This window comes from Muntiacus reevesi, chromosome 1 (assembly GCF_963930625.1).
Source record: "Muntiacus reevesi chromosome 1, mMunRee1.1, whole genome shotgun sequence".
Taxonomy (NCBI): domain Eukaryota; kingdom Metazoa; phylum Chordata; class Mammalia; order Artiodactyla; family Cervidae; genus Muntiacus; species Muntiacus reevesi.
This window is the reverse complement of record NC_089249.1, coordinates 27,766,973-27,782,939: the sequence shown is the minus strand read 5'-3', so window position 1 is coordinate 27,782,939 and position 15,967 is coordinate 27,766,973.

Genomic DNA, 15,967 nt, shown 5'->3' with positions numbered 1-15,967 from the left:
AAACCCTAGAGCGTGTTTTGTGAAGGACATTATAGTTATGCAGAAATTGGCTGATAAAAGACAGAAAAAATGAAAGCAGTTATCTTTACCCTCATGACTCACAATGAATCTTTGCACACATTTTTAAAAACATTTCTTTCAAACCACTAACCTGTCTTCTCCCCCAACCTTGTGGACATTGAAACTAAGTATTGCTTTCATGGGTGGTTGTTCCCCCCATTTTGACCTCTGATATCTCAGAAAGGAAAGTACAGAATTCTCTCCATTTTTACTTCAGTTGAATTGGGGCCTTACAATGGTTGTCTAGGGAGGCCTTATAAATAGCTGAGGAGAGAATAGAAGCTAAAAGCAAAGGAGAAAAGGAAAGATATACCCATTTGAATGCAGAGTGCCAAAAAATAATCAGGAGAAATAAGAAAGCCTTCCTCAGTGATCAGTGCAAAGAAATAGAGGAAGACAATAGAATGGGAAAGGCTAAAGATATCTTCAAGAAAATTTGAGATACCAAGGGAAATTTTCATGCAAAGATGGGCACAATAAAGGACAAATGGTATGAACTTAACAGAAGCAGAAGATACTAAGAAGAGGGGGCAAGAATACACAGAAGAACTGTACAAAAAAGATCTTCATGACCCAGATAATCACGATGGTGTGGTCACTCACCTAGAGCCAGACATCCTGGAATGCAAAGTCAAGTGAGCTTTAGGAAGCATCACTATGAACAAAGCCAGGGGATGGGATGTGATGGAATTCCAGTTGAGTTAGTTCAAATCCTAAAAGATGATGCTGTGAAAGTGCTGCACTCAATGTGACAGCAAATTTGGAAGATGCAGCAGTGGCCACAGGACTGGAAAAGATCAGTTTCATTCCAATCCCAAAGAAAGGCAATGCCAAAGAATGTTCAAATTACCACACAATTGTACTCATCTCAAACACTAGCAAAGTTATGCTCAAGTTTCCAAGCTAGGCTTCAATAGTACGTGAACTGAGAACTTCCAGATGTTCAAGCTGGATTTAGAAAAGGCAGAGCAACCAGAGATCAAATTGCCAACATCCGTTGGATCATCAAAAAAGCAAGAGAGTTCCAGAGAAACATCTACTTCTGCTTTATAGACTACGCCAAAGCCTTTGACTGTGTGGATCGTAACAAACTCTGGAAATTTCTTAAAGAGATAAGAATACCAGACCACCTTACCTGGCTCCTGAAAAATCTGTGTTCAGGTCAAGAAGCAGCAGTTATAACAGACATGGAACAATGGACTGGTTCCAAATTGGGAAAGGAGTACATCAAGGCTGTATATTGTCACCCTGCTTATCTAACTTCTATGCAGATTGAAAGTGAAAAGTGAAAGTGAAAGTCACTCAGTCGTGTCCGACTCTTTGCAACCTCATGGGCTATAGTCCGTGGAGTTCTCCAGGCCAGAATACTGAAGTGGGTGGCCTTTTCCTTCTCCAGGCGATCTTCCCAAACCAGGGATCGAATCCAGGTCTCCTGGATTGCAGGCAGATTCTTTTCCAACTGAGCCACAATCATGTGAAATGCTGGGCTGGATGAAGCACAAATTGAAATCAAGATAGCCAGGAGAAATGTCAATAACCTCAGATATGAAGATGACACCACCCTTATGGCAGAAAGCAAAGAACAAAAGAGCCTCTTGATGAAAGTGAAAAAGGAGTTTGAAAAAGTTGGCTTAAAATTGAACATTCAAAAAATGAAGATCAGGCATCTGGTCCCATCACTTCATGGCAAATAGATGGGGAGAAGTAAAAGCAGTAAAATAAAAGCAGATTTTATTTTCTTGGGCTCCAAAATCACTGCAGATGGTGACTACAGTCATGAAATTAAAAGACGCTTGCTCATTAGAAGGAAAGCTATGACAAGTCTAGACAGCGTATTCAAAAACAGAGATAACACTTTGCCAACAAAGGTCTGTCTAGTCATAGTCTAGTACATTAGTCTGTCTAGTCTGTCTGTCTAGTACATTAGTCATGTATGGGATGTGAAGTTGGACCATACAGAAGGCTGAGCACTGAAGAACTGATGTTTTTGAATTGTGGTGCTGGACAGGACTCTTGAGAGTCCCTTGGACTTCAATGAGATCAAACCAGTCCATCTTAAAGGAAATCAATTCTGAATATGCATTGGAAGGATTGATGCTGAAGCTGGAGCTCCAATACTTTGGTCACCTGATGTGAAGAGACAACTCACTGTCAAAGACCCTGACGCTGGGAAAGATTGAGGGCAAGAGGGGAAGTGGGCAGCAGAGGATGATATGGTTGGATGGTATCACCGACTCAGTGGGAGATAGTGGAGGACAGAAAAGCCTGGCATGCCGTGGTCCATGGGAATACAAAGAATTGGACACAACTTAGTGACTGAACAGCAACAACAATTTGATAGAATAGTTTTAAAAGCCAGACTAGGACATTTTTATCCCAAGTTTTGTAGGTAATGTTGAAGAAGTGAACATTATTTGCAATGTGAAAAATAGCTATAATGAATTGTACAAGATTAATAGAACCATGAAGAATAAATTGGAGTATGTGGGCAGATGGAATGTGAGAGATTTGTTAAAAGGTAATTCAGTGGTTCAGCTGAGCTAAAGAGGTGAGAATGGGGGTGAAAAGGAAATGATGGGTGAGGTAGATATATAAGGGTGGATTTTATGAAATTTGTTTAGGTAACAGATGTGGGGTTGGAGGAATGGTGACAGGGAGGTATGGAATGCAGCCCAGTTCTCTTCACATTTGAATTGGTCTTGAAGGATGGATACTATTTTCATAACAAAGATGAGGAAAAGATATTTCAGAGAAAAAAACATTATGAGTAAAACTTAGGAGCCATAATTGGAAGGCAGAGTCAGGAACAGACTTTGTATGCTTGTATGTTCTTTTTTTTTCTTTAATTAAAGAATTTTTAAAAATACATTTTGAAAGTTATTTTCCATTTACAGTTACTACAAAATATTGACTGCATTCCCTGTGTTGCATAATACATCCTTGCTGCTGCTGCTGCTAAGTCACTTCAGTCGTGTCTGATTCTGTGCGACCCCATAGACGGCAGCCCACCAGGCTCTTCTGTCCCTGGATTCTCCAGGCAAGAACAATGGAGTGGGTTGCCATTTCCTTCTCCAGTGCATGAAAGTGAAAAGTGAAAGTGAAGTCATTCAGTCGTGCCCGACTCTTTGCGACCCCATGGGCTGCAGCCTACCAGGCTCCTCTGTCCATGGGATTTTCCAGGCAAGAGTACTGGACTGGGTTGCCACTGCCTTCTCCCAATACATCCTTGAGCCTATCTTATACCCTATAGTTTGTGCCTCACATTTTCCTACCATATTACTCCCATCTCGTCACTGGTAGCCACTAGTTTGTGCTCTATAGCTGTGAGCCTGCTTCTTTTTTGTTGTATTTTTAAGATTCTACATATACATGGTATACAGTATATTGTGTTTATCTGTCTGACTTACTTCACTTAGCATAATGCCCTCACAGTCCGTCCACATTGTTGCAAATGGCAAATTTTCATTCTTTTTTATGGCTGAGTAGTATTCCACTCTGTGTGTGTGTGTGTGTGTGTGTGTGTGTGTATCACATCTTCTTCATCTTTTCATCTGTTGATGGGTTGCTTCCATATCATATCTAGTGTAAATAGTGCTTCTATGAACATTGTGATGCATATATCTTTTTGAATTAGTCTTTTGGAGATTTTTAGGTATATACTCAAGATTGGCCTTGCTGGGTCACGTGGTAGTTCTGTTTTTTGTTTTTTAAGAAATTTCCACTGTTTTCCACAGTGGCTGCACCAATTTACATTTCCCTCAACAGCATAGTTTTTTCGTTTTGTGGTCATTGTGGTCGATCGATTGGATGCATCAGATCCACTTTACATAGTAGAGATTTCCACCCCCATCTCCAGTTATTTAGATTCAGCTGAGTTAATACAGGGCCCCAGAACATGATTTTTAAAAAATCTGCCCAGCTGTCTTCTCTGGTGGTCCAACGGTTAACACGCTGCACCACCAATGTAGTTGTTGCAGGAAGGGGGACCCCTTCCAGGGCCTGAAACTGGGCTCTTGTCTAACACTCGGAAATGAATTGTCCAAGGAGATACATGCTGACACAGCAAGAGATTTTATTGGGAAAGGGCACCCGGGTGGAGAGCAGTAGGTAAGGGAACCCAGGAGAACTGCTCTGCCGCGTGGCTCGCAGTCTTGGGTTTTATGGGGATGGGATTCGTTTCCAGGTGGTCTTTGGCCAGTCATTCTAATTCAGAGTCTTTCCTGGTGGCGCACGCAGCGCTCAGCCAAGATGGATGCTAGCAAGAGGGATTCTGGGAAGTGGACGGACAGGCAGTGTCTCCTCCCGACCTTTCCCGAACTCTTCCAGCTGGTGGTGGCTTACTAGTTCCGTATTCCTTATCAGGATCTCCTGTCATAAAACAACTCATGCAAATGGTTACTATGGGGCCTGGACAGGGTGGGCGGTTTCAGTCAGTGTGCTGCCCCTAACATAGTGGTCCAGGTTCAATCCCTGTTCAGGGAACCAGATTCCACATACTGCAACTAAGACCCAGCATAGCCAAATAAATAAATATTTTTAAAAAATCTCCCCAGGTGAATCTAATATAAATCCACATTTGGGAACCATGCCTTAGTACACTTAGGATGATGCTATGCACAGAGTAGGTACTCAATAAATATGTGCTGAAGCAAGTTAAATTAGTTACTCTTACCTCTGTGGTTTTCCTATCACCTCATCAAGTCCTACCTTCAATATTTATTGAAACATCACAAATTTTCTTCATAGCCATCTTCCTAGTGTCCCCATCTTCTCATGCCCTTGAAGCAATCTTCAATTCTTTTACTATCTTTTTGTTTTAACATTCCAGGAATCACCAGGCCCTTTATATTCCTCTACAGTAAATTTTCTCAAATCAGTCCCTGTTCTTTGCATTTATAATGTTTCCATTCTGATAGACCTTATCAAACAAATGGATTAGCACTGAGAAGAGCCAGCCCATTGTTTCCACTTCATAAACTGCTGTTATTCGCACAACCTTAGAATAGACTTGAAATGCCAGTTTTATCCTGATAGCCTCCAGCCAGCAAGCTACATCAGTACCTGAAAATGTGAAGTTCGCTTGTGAGTGGTTCTCAAACTGTGATATTTAACAGGATTCCACAAAGAGACTTTTAACTGCACATTTGTCTGGGGCTTCCCAGATAGCTCAGCTGGTAAAGAATTTGCCTGCGATGCAGGAGGCCCCCACTTGATTCCTGGGTGGGGAAGATCCCATGGAGAAGGGATAGGCTACCCACTCCAGTGTTCTTGGGCTTGCCTTGTGGCTTAGCTGGTAAAGAATCTGCCTTCAATGTGGGAGACCTGGGTTTGATCCCTGGGTTGGGCAAATCCCCTGCAGAAGGGAAAGGCTACCCACTCCAGTATTCTTGGGCTTCCCTGGTCGCTGAGACAGTGAAGAATCTGCCTGCAATGTGGAAAACTTGGGTTCGATCCCTGGGTTGGGAAGATCCCCTGGAGGAGGGCATGGCAACCGACTCCAGTATTCTTGCCTGGAGAATCCCACGGTCAGAGGAGCCTGACAGGCTACAGTCATGTCGCAAAGAGTAGGACATGAATGAGCAACTAACCGCACACGGAGCATCACTTCCAGAAATTCTGAATCTTTAGGTCTAGTGTGAATCTCTGATATTTTCTATGCTAATCATTTCCCCTAGTAATTCTTGGGGCTCAAAGTTTAAGAACTAGCATGCTATGCTACGGGCAATAGTTACCTGGAATTTTAATTTGACTGAGATCTCATACGAGGTTAGACAAGAGGTGAGCAAATTTACAGGGCAGGCTGGGAGTCAGGGGGATGAATGAGGGAATTTCTAGGACACATAGAAAGGAAAAGAGCTAAAAGCTCTGGGAACAATGAGTAATGTATTCAAAAGGTCTTGTGATAGTAAGAACATGCTGACAGAATGAAAAAAAACAGTCGCAGACTTGTTTATAGATAAAAAGACTGTTCAGACCAATTTGTAGACAGAACTTAGAGTGTGTTTTTTATAAACTTCAGGTAAACTCTCACTGCCGGGAACAGTATCAGCTGATTTATTTGTAACACCAAAAGAGAAGCATTGAGTTTAGCTCAAATAAAGCTACTTATTGCAATAAGTATATAACACAAATAAAGAAGTAAAGTAGAGGAACTAGAATCTTTTAAAGAATAAATTAATATTTTACTAACTTCCAAGATATGTTTTACTAGGATTTTCACTAAAATGGAATCATTTTCCCAGTGGGATGAAGATCCTAAAAGTAGAAATGGTGCTATTTCACATCAATTTATTTCCCATTTGTCAGCATCTCAAGCTGAAAAGTTGGATATCACAGTGTTCTCTACTGAGAGAGGGAAACATTTTGTAGAGCAATGTAATATTAAGGTGATATAAATGTCAATGTGTGGTAATTCAGTTTACTTCTTTGGTTGGTGTTTTATTTCAGATCTTTAAAATGCCATGTTCAGTTGAGTCAACTGCTATGCTCAAGATCACTTACAAAAAGTGTTGGAATCACTTTACAAATATAGCCTTGGTTTTGGATTAGGAGAAAAGAAAATGAGTGGTCTCAGACTCTCCATTTGTCTTTTTTTTTTGAGTGAATACAGCTATGCTGTGGCGAAATGAGCTTTAAACTTGGATTCCAAGTTGAGTTCAAGTCATAATCTGCTGCCAACTATATGCCAATCTCCACCTGTCCCGCACCCCCACACTCTCACTCAAATAGAACCCAAGGACTGTTCCCCAGCTGCTCAGAGTGTTGGCTGCTAAGAGCTCACAGCTAGCATCTTCCCTGGGATTGGCCTTTGGTCAGAGAGACCTGTTTCACACCTAAGTTTCCTCTACTTTTCTATTTTTTTTTTTTTCCGGCTCACTTCTCCATTTATTAGAATAACAACATGTGGAGAGGCACAATGCGCTTAAGTTTTACATGACTACAAAGTTATCACAAATCCCAAGCTTCTTAGCCACAGATATTTCACTTTTGGACAGAGCTGTTATTGAATGCAATTTTTTGTCTGCAAGCAAATTATATAATAATATTACCTTTGAAGAACTTGGAGCCCTTTTAGAGATTCCTGTAGCTAAGGCAGAAAAGATAGCATCGCAAATGATCACAGAAGGACGTATGAATGGATTTATTGATCAGATTGATGGAATAGTTCATTTTGATACATGAGAAGCCCTGCCAACATGGGATATTTCTCTACCTTTCTTATATCCAATGACTGATCCAGGCCAAGGTACATTTCTGAAGGGCCATTCCAGACTCAGAGTTCCCATGGGATCACTTAAGGTCTCTAACGCAAATATATGGCCATTCAAGGTCTCCCTCTTTTCAGCCCTGTTCCCACCACCCTCTTTAAATGTGATGATCTTGAGAATATTCTCTTATAAACTGGGGCTTCCCTTGTGGCTCAGCTGGTAAAGAATCTGCCTGCAATGTGGGAAACCTGGGTTTGATCCCAGGGTTGGGAAAATTCCCTGGAGAAGGAAAAGGCTACCCACTCCAGTATTCTGGCCTGGAGAGTTCCAAAAACTGTATAGTCCATGGTACCACAAAGAGTTGGACACGACTGAATGATTTTCACTTTCATTTTCAAATCTAAACTGAGGCCTTCATTTCAAGCTCCACTTCAGGGAAACTTGACTCAAGACACCTGTGGAAAAGAATACTAACCAAATAAGAGCAAACAAAGGCTTATTTATTTGGAGCTGGTTAAAGCAAGGGAGTCAATCACCTTTACATGTGTTTCAGCAGAGACTCAAGAAGACAGAGTGGGAAAGCTTTATAGTGGAAAAAGAGGAAGGCTTTGATTGTACCCTAATTGAAGATTACTGGCCTGGGGAAGATGTTGGTGGACTAACTAGAAGCAGGGCATCCTATGTAGTGGTTGGCGGGTGCGTGTCTGACTTTTTCTGGTTGGTCTGAAGTTTAAAAGGGGAATAAAAATTAGGGAAGATGTTAACCACATCTTTGTTTACACATTAATTAATTGAAGAAAATAATATCTGCCTCATGAGACAGTTGGATTAAAGGATCTGATGTTTAATAGGTTGTAGGCTGTTATTGTTATTTTATCTTGGATATTTTTAAACATGTTACATTATCTAATTAAGAATTTGGGGTCTGAACGAAAAGAGAAGAAATGATTTTGACATACTATTTCCTGCAGCAAAAATGAATGAGCCACAAATTTTGACTCTTCTTTTATATTTTGCTCACAGTCCAGCAGAAAATTTTGTTGATTGTATCTTAAAGACATATGCAGAGTTCAGACACTTCTTGTCACCTCCCTGATACCAACTACCTTGCAAGCTGCCATTACTGCAAATATCTACTAATTCTCTCTTTGATTCTCTGTGATTCCATCCTTGCCCACATGTAATTCAGCAGTCAGAGTGATATGGTAGGTCAAATCACATCACCCCTCTGCTCCAATGACCTTCAGTGGCTTCCAATTTCAGTTCAGTTCAGTTGCTCAGTCATGTCCAATTCTTTGCGACCCCATTGACTGCAGCAAACTAGGCTTCCCTGTCCATCACCATCTCCCAGAGCTTGCTCAAACTCATGTCCATCAAGTCAGTGATGCTATCCAACCATCTCATCCTCTGTTGTCCCCTTCTCCTCCTGCGTTCAGTCTTCCCCAGCATCAGGTCTTTTTCAAATCATTTCATTATTCTTGCCTTGAGAACCCCATGAACAGTATGAAAAGGCTTCCCATTTCTTTCAGAATAAAAGCCCAAATCTTTACAATGGCCTTCAATGACCTATAACCCAAAAGAACCGAAAATTTATATACGCACAAAAACCTGTATGTGAATGTTCATGGCAGCATTTAAGAACAACTAAAAAACAGAAACAATTCAAACATCCATCAACTGATAAACAGGTAAGCAAAATGTGATATTTAGGGTGGTGCAAAAGTAATTGCAGTTTCACATAGTTGAAATTTGACGTTTGATATTAGAGTACATTCTTAAATAAGTGTGGTTATATTATACATCATTTTTCAATGCACATTTCTCACTTTTTGTTTTTTGATAATGACTTATTACTTGCTCTTTATTTTATATTTATTTTAGACTAGGGAAATGATGTTAGACAAAAAGCAAATTCAAGCAATTTTCTTATTCAAGTTCACAATGGATGGTAAAGCAGCACAGACAACTCGCAACATCAACACATGTGGCCCAGAAACTGCTAACAAATGTACAGTACCGTGGTGGTTCAAGGAGTTTTGCAAAGGAGACAAGAGCCTCGAAGGTGAGGGGCACAGTGACTGACCATTGGACATTGACAATGCCCAATGGAGAGCAATCATCGAAGCTGATTATATGAAAAGTTGCCCCAGAACTCAACATCGACCACTCTATGGTTGTTCAGCATTTGAAGCAAACTGTAACGGTGAGAAAGCTCAATAAGTGGGTGCCTCATGAGCTGACCAAACACTGAAAAAATCGTCGTTCTGAAGTGTCTTCTCTTATTCTACACAACAATGAACCATTTCTCAATCGGATTGCGATGTGCAACAAAAAGTGGATTGTATACGACAACCAGTGATGACCAGCTCAGAGGTTGGACCAAGAAGCTCCAAAGCACTTTCCAAAGCCAAACTTGCACCAAAAAAGGCAATGGTCACTGCTTGGTGGTCTGCTGCCAGTCTGATCCACTAGTTTTCTGAATCCTCATGAAACCATTACACCTGGGAAGTATGCTCAGCAAATTGATGAGATGCACCAAAAACTGCAGCCCTTGCAGCCGGCATTGGTCAACAGAAGGGGCCAAAGTCTTCTCCACGACGACACCTGACCACATGCTGTACAACCAACGCTTCAAAAGTTGAATGAATTGGTCTACGAAGTTTTGCCTCATCTGCCACATTCACCTGATCTCTCACCAACTGCCTACCACTTCTTCAATCACCTCGACAACTTTTTGCAGGAGAAATGCTTCCACAATCAGCAAAATGCAGAAAATGCTTTCCAAGAGTTCACTGAATCCTGAAATATGGATTTTTATGTTAAAGGAATAAACAAACTTATTTCTCATTGGAAAAATGTGTTGATTGTAATAGTTCTTATTCTGATTAATAAACATGTGTTTGAACCTAGTTATAATGATTTAAAAACTTACAGCCTGAAACTGCAATTACTTTTTAACCAACTTTTAATGTATTTGTACAATGGAGCACTATTCAACTACAAAAATATTGAAGTAGTGATACACATTATAACATGGATGACTCTTTAAAAATTATGCTAAGCAGAAGAAGTCAGACACAAAAGGGCACCGATTGTACAATTCCATTGATGTGAAATGTCCAGAACAGGCAGATTCATAGAGACAAGGTAGATGAATGGCTGAGGTTGAGGAGTGACTGCTAATGAGCACAGGATTTCTTCTAGAGTAAAGAAATGCTTTGGAATTTGATAATGATGATAGTTGCACCATCTTGTGAATCTACTAAATAATCACTGAATTTTATACTTTAATATGGTGGATTTTATGCTATATGAATTATATCTCATTTTTTAAAAATGTCATTTTCTTAATTAGACCTCTTAAGACTGTCATGTTTAAAATTGCAGTCCTCTCATCCCCTCCCTATGCCTCCCAATTGCTCTCCTCTGTTCTATTTTTTGCCATGACTTCTAACATAATATATAATTTACTCATGTATCAGGTTTATTGTTTATCTGTCTCTTCCCACAGAAATGTAACTTCCACAAAAGCAAGAATCTAAATGGGGACTATATAGACACCACATTATCTATATGTATAATAACAGAAATTATTTGCCCATATGACATGGCAATACTAGCAGTGTAATCACTAAGAAATATTTCCTCAGAATGATTCAGTTCAGTTCAGCTCAGTTCAGTTGCTTGGCTGTGTCCAACTCTTTGCGACCCCATGGACTACAGCATGCCAGGCTTCCCCGTCCGTCAGCTCCCAGAGTTTGCTCAAACTCATGTCCATCGAGTTGGTGATGCCATCCAAATAGCTCATCCTCTGTCGTCCCCTTGTCCTCCTGCCTTCAATCTTTCCTAGCATCAGGGTCTTTTCTAATGAGTTGGCTCTTTGCATCAGGTGGCCAGAGTATTGGAGCTTCAGTTTCAGCATCAGTCCTTCCAATGCATATTAAGGACTGATTTTCTTTAGGATTGACTGGTTTGATCTCCTTGCAGTTCAACAGTCTCCTCCAGCACCACAGTTCAAAAGCATCAATTCTTTGGTTCTCAGCTTTCTTTATGGTCCAACTCTCACATCCATACATGACTACTGGAAAAACCATAGCTTTGACTAGATGGACCTTTGTCAGCAAAGTAATGTCTCTGTTTTTTAATATGCTGTCTAGGTTGGTCATAGATTTTCTTCCAAGTATCTTTGAATTTCATGGCTGCAGGTACCATCTGCAGTGATTCTGGAGTCCAAGAAAATAAAGTCTGTCACTGTTTCCATTGTTTTCCCATCTATTTGTCATGAAGCGATGGGACCGGATGCCATGATCTTCATTTTTTGAATGTTGAATTTTAAACCAGCTTTTTCACTCTTCTCTTTCACTTTCATCAAGAGGCTCTTTAGTTCTTCTTTGCTTTCTGCCATAAGGGTGGTGTAATCTGAGTATCTGAGGTTATTGATATTTCTCCTGGCAATCTTGATTCCAGCTTGTACTGCATCCAGCCCAGCATTTTGCAGGATGTACTCTGCATATAAGTTAAATAAGCAGAGTGACAATATATAGCCTTGATGTACTCCTTTCCCAATTTGGAACCAGCCTGTTGTCCCATGTCTGGTTCTGTTGCTTCAGAATATTTAAAAGCTGAAGGATAATAAGCTATGGATATCTGTGTGAGAGATCTGGGCTGGAGAAAACTCTTGAGAGTTCCTTGGACAGCAAGAAGATCAAACCAGTCAATCATAAAGGAAATCAACCCTGAAAATTCACTGGAAGGACTGATGCTGAAGCTCCAATACTTTGGCCACCTGATGCGAAGAGTTGACTCATTGGAAATGACCCTGATACTGAGAAAGATTGAGGGCAAGAAGGGGCTGACAGAGGATAAGATGGTTGGATGGCATCACTGACTCAACAGACATGAGTTTGAGCAAGCTCTAGGAGTTGATGAAGGACAGGGAAGCTTGGCGTGCTGCAGTCCATGGGGTCTCAAAGAATTGGACACGAGTGAGTAATTGAACAACAGCAACAACAACAAGGGCAAGAGAGTCAAGGTTTAAAAGGGGTGGGGCATCATGAGGGAGGAGAAAGATCTGTGAGAGGTTTGCACCTGAGTGAAAGGTTAGAGGGAAAAGAGGAAAACACGTTCTGTGTATGGCAGGAGGGTTTCCCAGTTATGCTAGCTAAAGTCATTCTTACAGACCCTGAAACTATCCTAGGCTAGAGAGGAGAGAACAGATTGAGCCAACAAATGTAGTAAGACGTCCAGTTCTTACTGGGTCCCAAGGAAGCAAAATTAAATTAATTGGCCAGTGAAATTTTGCCTAACATTATACTGCTCACCTTGTTTAGGGCTGAATGAGACAGTATCTTCAAATCAAGGGTTCCCAGGTTTATGGCCAAGCAGAACTGGAGAAAGTTAGAAATCGCCCACAGGACTCTTAATTTGAAATGGGTGATGGTGTGTGTGAGGGTGGACCTGTTAGTTACCTAGGAGATGAGTTTCAATTTTCATATAACTTCATGAAGTGTAAATCAATTAAGTTTTTAGTTTTTATGTGTTTTCTTTTTTTAATTTCAGTTTTGGGATCTCTTTTTCTATCAATCATGGTTTTTAGGAGACTGGTTAATATTCAGTGTCACAGAATAGTTACTAACCAAGGGTAACAAGTTTTTGTCTCAATTTGACTGCTTAGGATGATGGTTTCTTTCTAAATTTCTTTTAATTTGTGACTGACATTTTATTATTTTATTTTTGGCCACGTCACACAGCTTGAGGGATCTTAGTTCCCTGAACAAGGACTGAACCCAGCCCTTGGCAGTGAGACCATGGAGTCCAAACTACTGGGCCGCCAAGGAATTCCTGACTGATTTGATTGCTACAGACTAATTTCTGAGTGATGTTGCTTAACAAACAGGGCAAAACACAAAATACTCTAGCAGGGCCTCTCCAGTCACCATGTCCCACTTCCTCCTCTTATTGCTCAGGTATCTACCCTTGTTGGACGTGACTCTGGATTAGATCCTGATTGACCAAGGCAATCATAGTGGCTCCAATCCCCTTGCCAGTGATAGGTTTAGATGTAAACATGTAATTCAATTCTGACCAATGAGATTTGAAGACTTATTTACTGAGGGAAGGGATGTTTCTGAGCAAAAGTTTTCTTTACCTTAGAAAAAGGTGCTAAGTCACTTCAGTCATGTCAGACTCTGTGACCCTGTGAAATGTAGCCCACCAGCCTCCTCTGTCCATGGGATTCTCCAGGCAAGAATTCTGGAGTGGGTTGTTGTGCCCTCCTCCAGGGGATCTTCCCTGGAGGGATGAACCCACTGTCTTACATCTCCTACATTGGCAGGTGGGTTCTTTACAACTAGCACCACCTGGGAAGCCTGAAGGAAGAAAAGTGTGGGGTTTTTTGTCGTTATTATTTTAGGTGTCACTGTGTGCAAGTGAAATTTGGGTCTAGGTAAAGGATGAAACTAAGGATACTTGAGTTAAGGGAGTTCTTTTAGTGATTGAACTACTGCTTTACCAAATGCCTCTGTTGTCTGTGTGGTTGTTTTGTTTTCCAGAATACAAACAAGCAGTAGTGTCTATGGTGACATTTGAGTTTACTAAATGAAGAGCATTTGACTAACAAGCAGTCCCATACAAGGCCAAATGTCCTACTGATGGCACTTGATGAGATCCAGGCATTTTCAAAACAATGCCAAATGTGATATTCTGACCACACTACACAGTTAAAGTTCCTTTGTGTGGATACAGAAATAATTTGTTTCTTATTTTCATAGTTTCTTCCTTGAGATATAGTCTGTGAGCACCAGGGGGAAAGAGAAAAGTCTTTTCTGAAAGACCTCTGACTTGGGGGGTACTTTTAATGGTACAACTTGCTTCCAAAGTGAGTGATGTTTTCTGTGCATTTGGAAAAGTGCATTATTGCTTCTCAGGTTGAGGTAATCTCTCCAGGAGATATTACGGCTGATTGGAGGGAGCATACGCATGTGACTCCTGAGACCTTCACAGCCTGTGACCTTCAAGCTTTCAGGTGCCTATGTGAAAGGTGTTGAGAAGAGAGCAATGAATGCTTTTTCACGTCAGCACTGGGAGCACATGAACCCACCCCAACCTCCTTTGGTGGTCTTGCAGAAATGGCTACATTCAGTTTTAGGATAGATTAATTTCGGCAAAATTCTATCCTTTGTACTGGTGGTGGTGGTGGTGATGGTTTAGTTGCTAAGTTGTATCCAACTCTTTCAACCACATGGACTGTAGCCCACCAGGTTCTTCTGTCCATGGGCTTTCCCAGGCAAGAATACTGGAGTGGGTTGCCATTTCCTTCTCCAGGGGATCTTCCCAACCCAGGGATCAAACTCAAGTCTCCTGCAATGGCAGGCGGATTCTTTACCACTGAGCCACCAGGGAAGCACATCCTCTTTAATACAAGAGCACAAATGTGAATAATTATAATATGAATAACAACACTAACAATTATTGTTATTAATTAATAATATAGTATGAGATGCTTAGACAGCATCACTGACTCCTTGGACATAAATTTGAGCAAACTCCAGGAGATAGTAAAGGACAGGGAAGCCTGGCATGCTGCAATCCATGGGGTCGCAGAGTCAGACACGACTTAGCAACTGAACAACAACAATAATATAACAACACGTTAAAAAACTGATAATAAGAACAAGAGTCATGTTGTTTAGGAAATGGTTCCTATGATCCACATACTGTGTTAAACACTTCACATTCATTTTATTATTTAATCATTACAAGTATTTTGTGGCCAGGTATTGTTATCATCCTCACTTTTGTACAGGAGGTAACTGAGGCACAGAGAGGATACAGAGAGGATCACAGTCCCATGATAAATGGTAGAGTCAGGATTTGAATCTATATCTGTCTGGCTACAATAATCCTTTTCATGTGACACACAGCCCCTCAAAACTAGATTGTAAGCTCTGTGAGAGCTTAATGAATCAATGAATTAACATTTGTTGTGTCAAGCTCAGCTTCCACCAGTACTGCAGCTTCCACATACCACCTGCCATGTTCCCCCTCTACAGCATCGTCTCCACCATTGATCACTACTCCCAGGAGTCATGTCAATGCAAAGGTCATTGACATAGTCTTAGAATGGCCAGTGGTCCACTCTTTACCCAGCTTGTCTTTTGGCCACAGATACCAAGCTACTCCAGGGACTACAAACTTTTCTGCTTCCTTTGCTGTCTATTGCCCACACGGAATCATCTTCAGGAAGCCAAAGCAAGTCCAACGACTTTGTCTAGTACTTAGGGCCTCTCTGCACCAGAGAGTAAGATTGGACCTTCCTTTCTCACTTTCTGGGCATGAAGCCACACAGTTTCTGTCTTAATCTGGAAACTTGTGTTCTCTTTAGCTTCTATCTGGTGAACTGGCCACATGCTCAAAATTCAGATTTGGTCCCATGAACTTCTTTTCCTCTGGAAGAGCTTTTGCTACATGCAATTGATAGATGAGCAAAGCAAATGGTTGACTGTCTGATTTAACAGTAGAGGTTTAACAGGTGGGAGGCAAAAGTATACCTAGATACTATTGGCTTAAAGAATAAAGATATTTATTTTTTTATAATTTTATTTGTTGATATGTGAGGTCTTTCTTGTTGTGCAGGCTCTTCTCTAGTTGTGGTGGGAAGGCTTCTCATTGTGGTGGCTTCTCTTATCGTGAAGCACAGG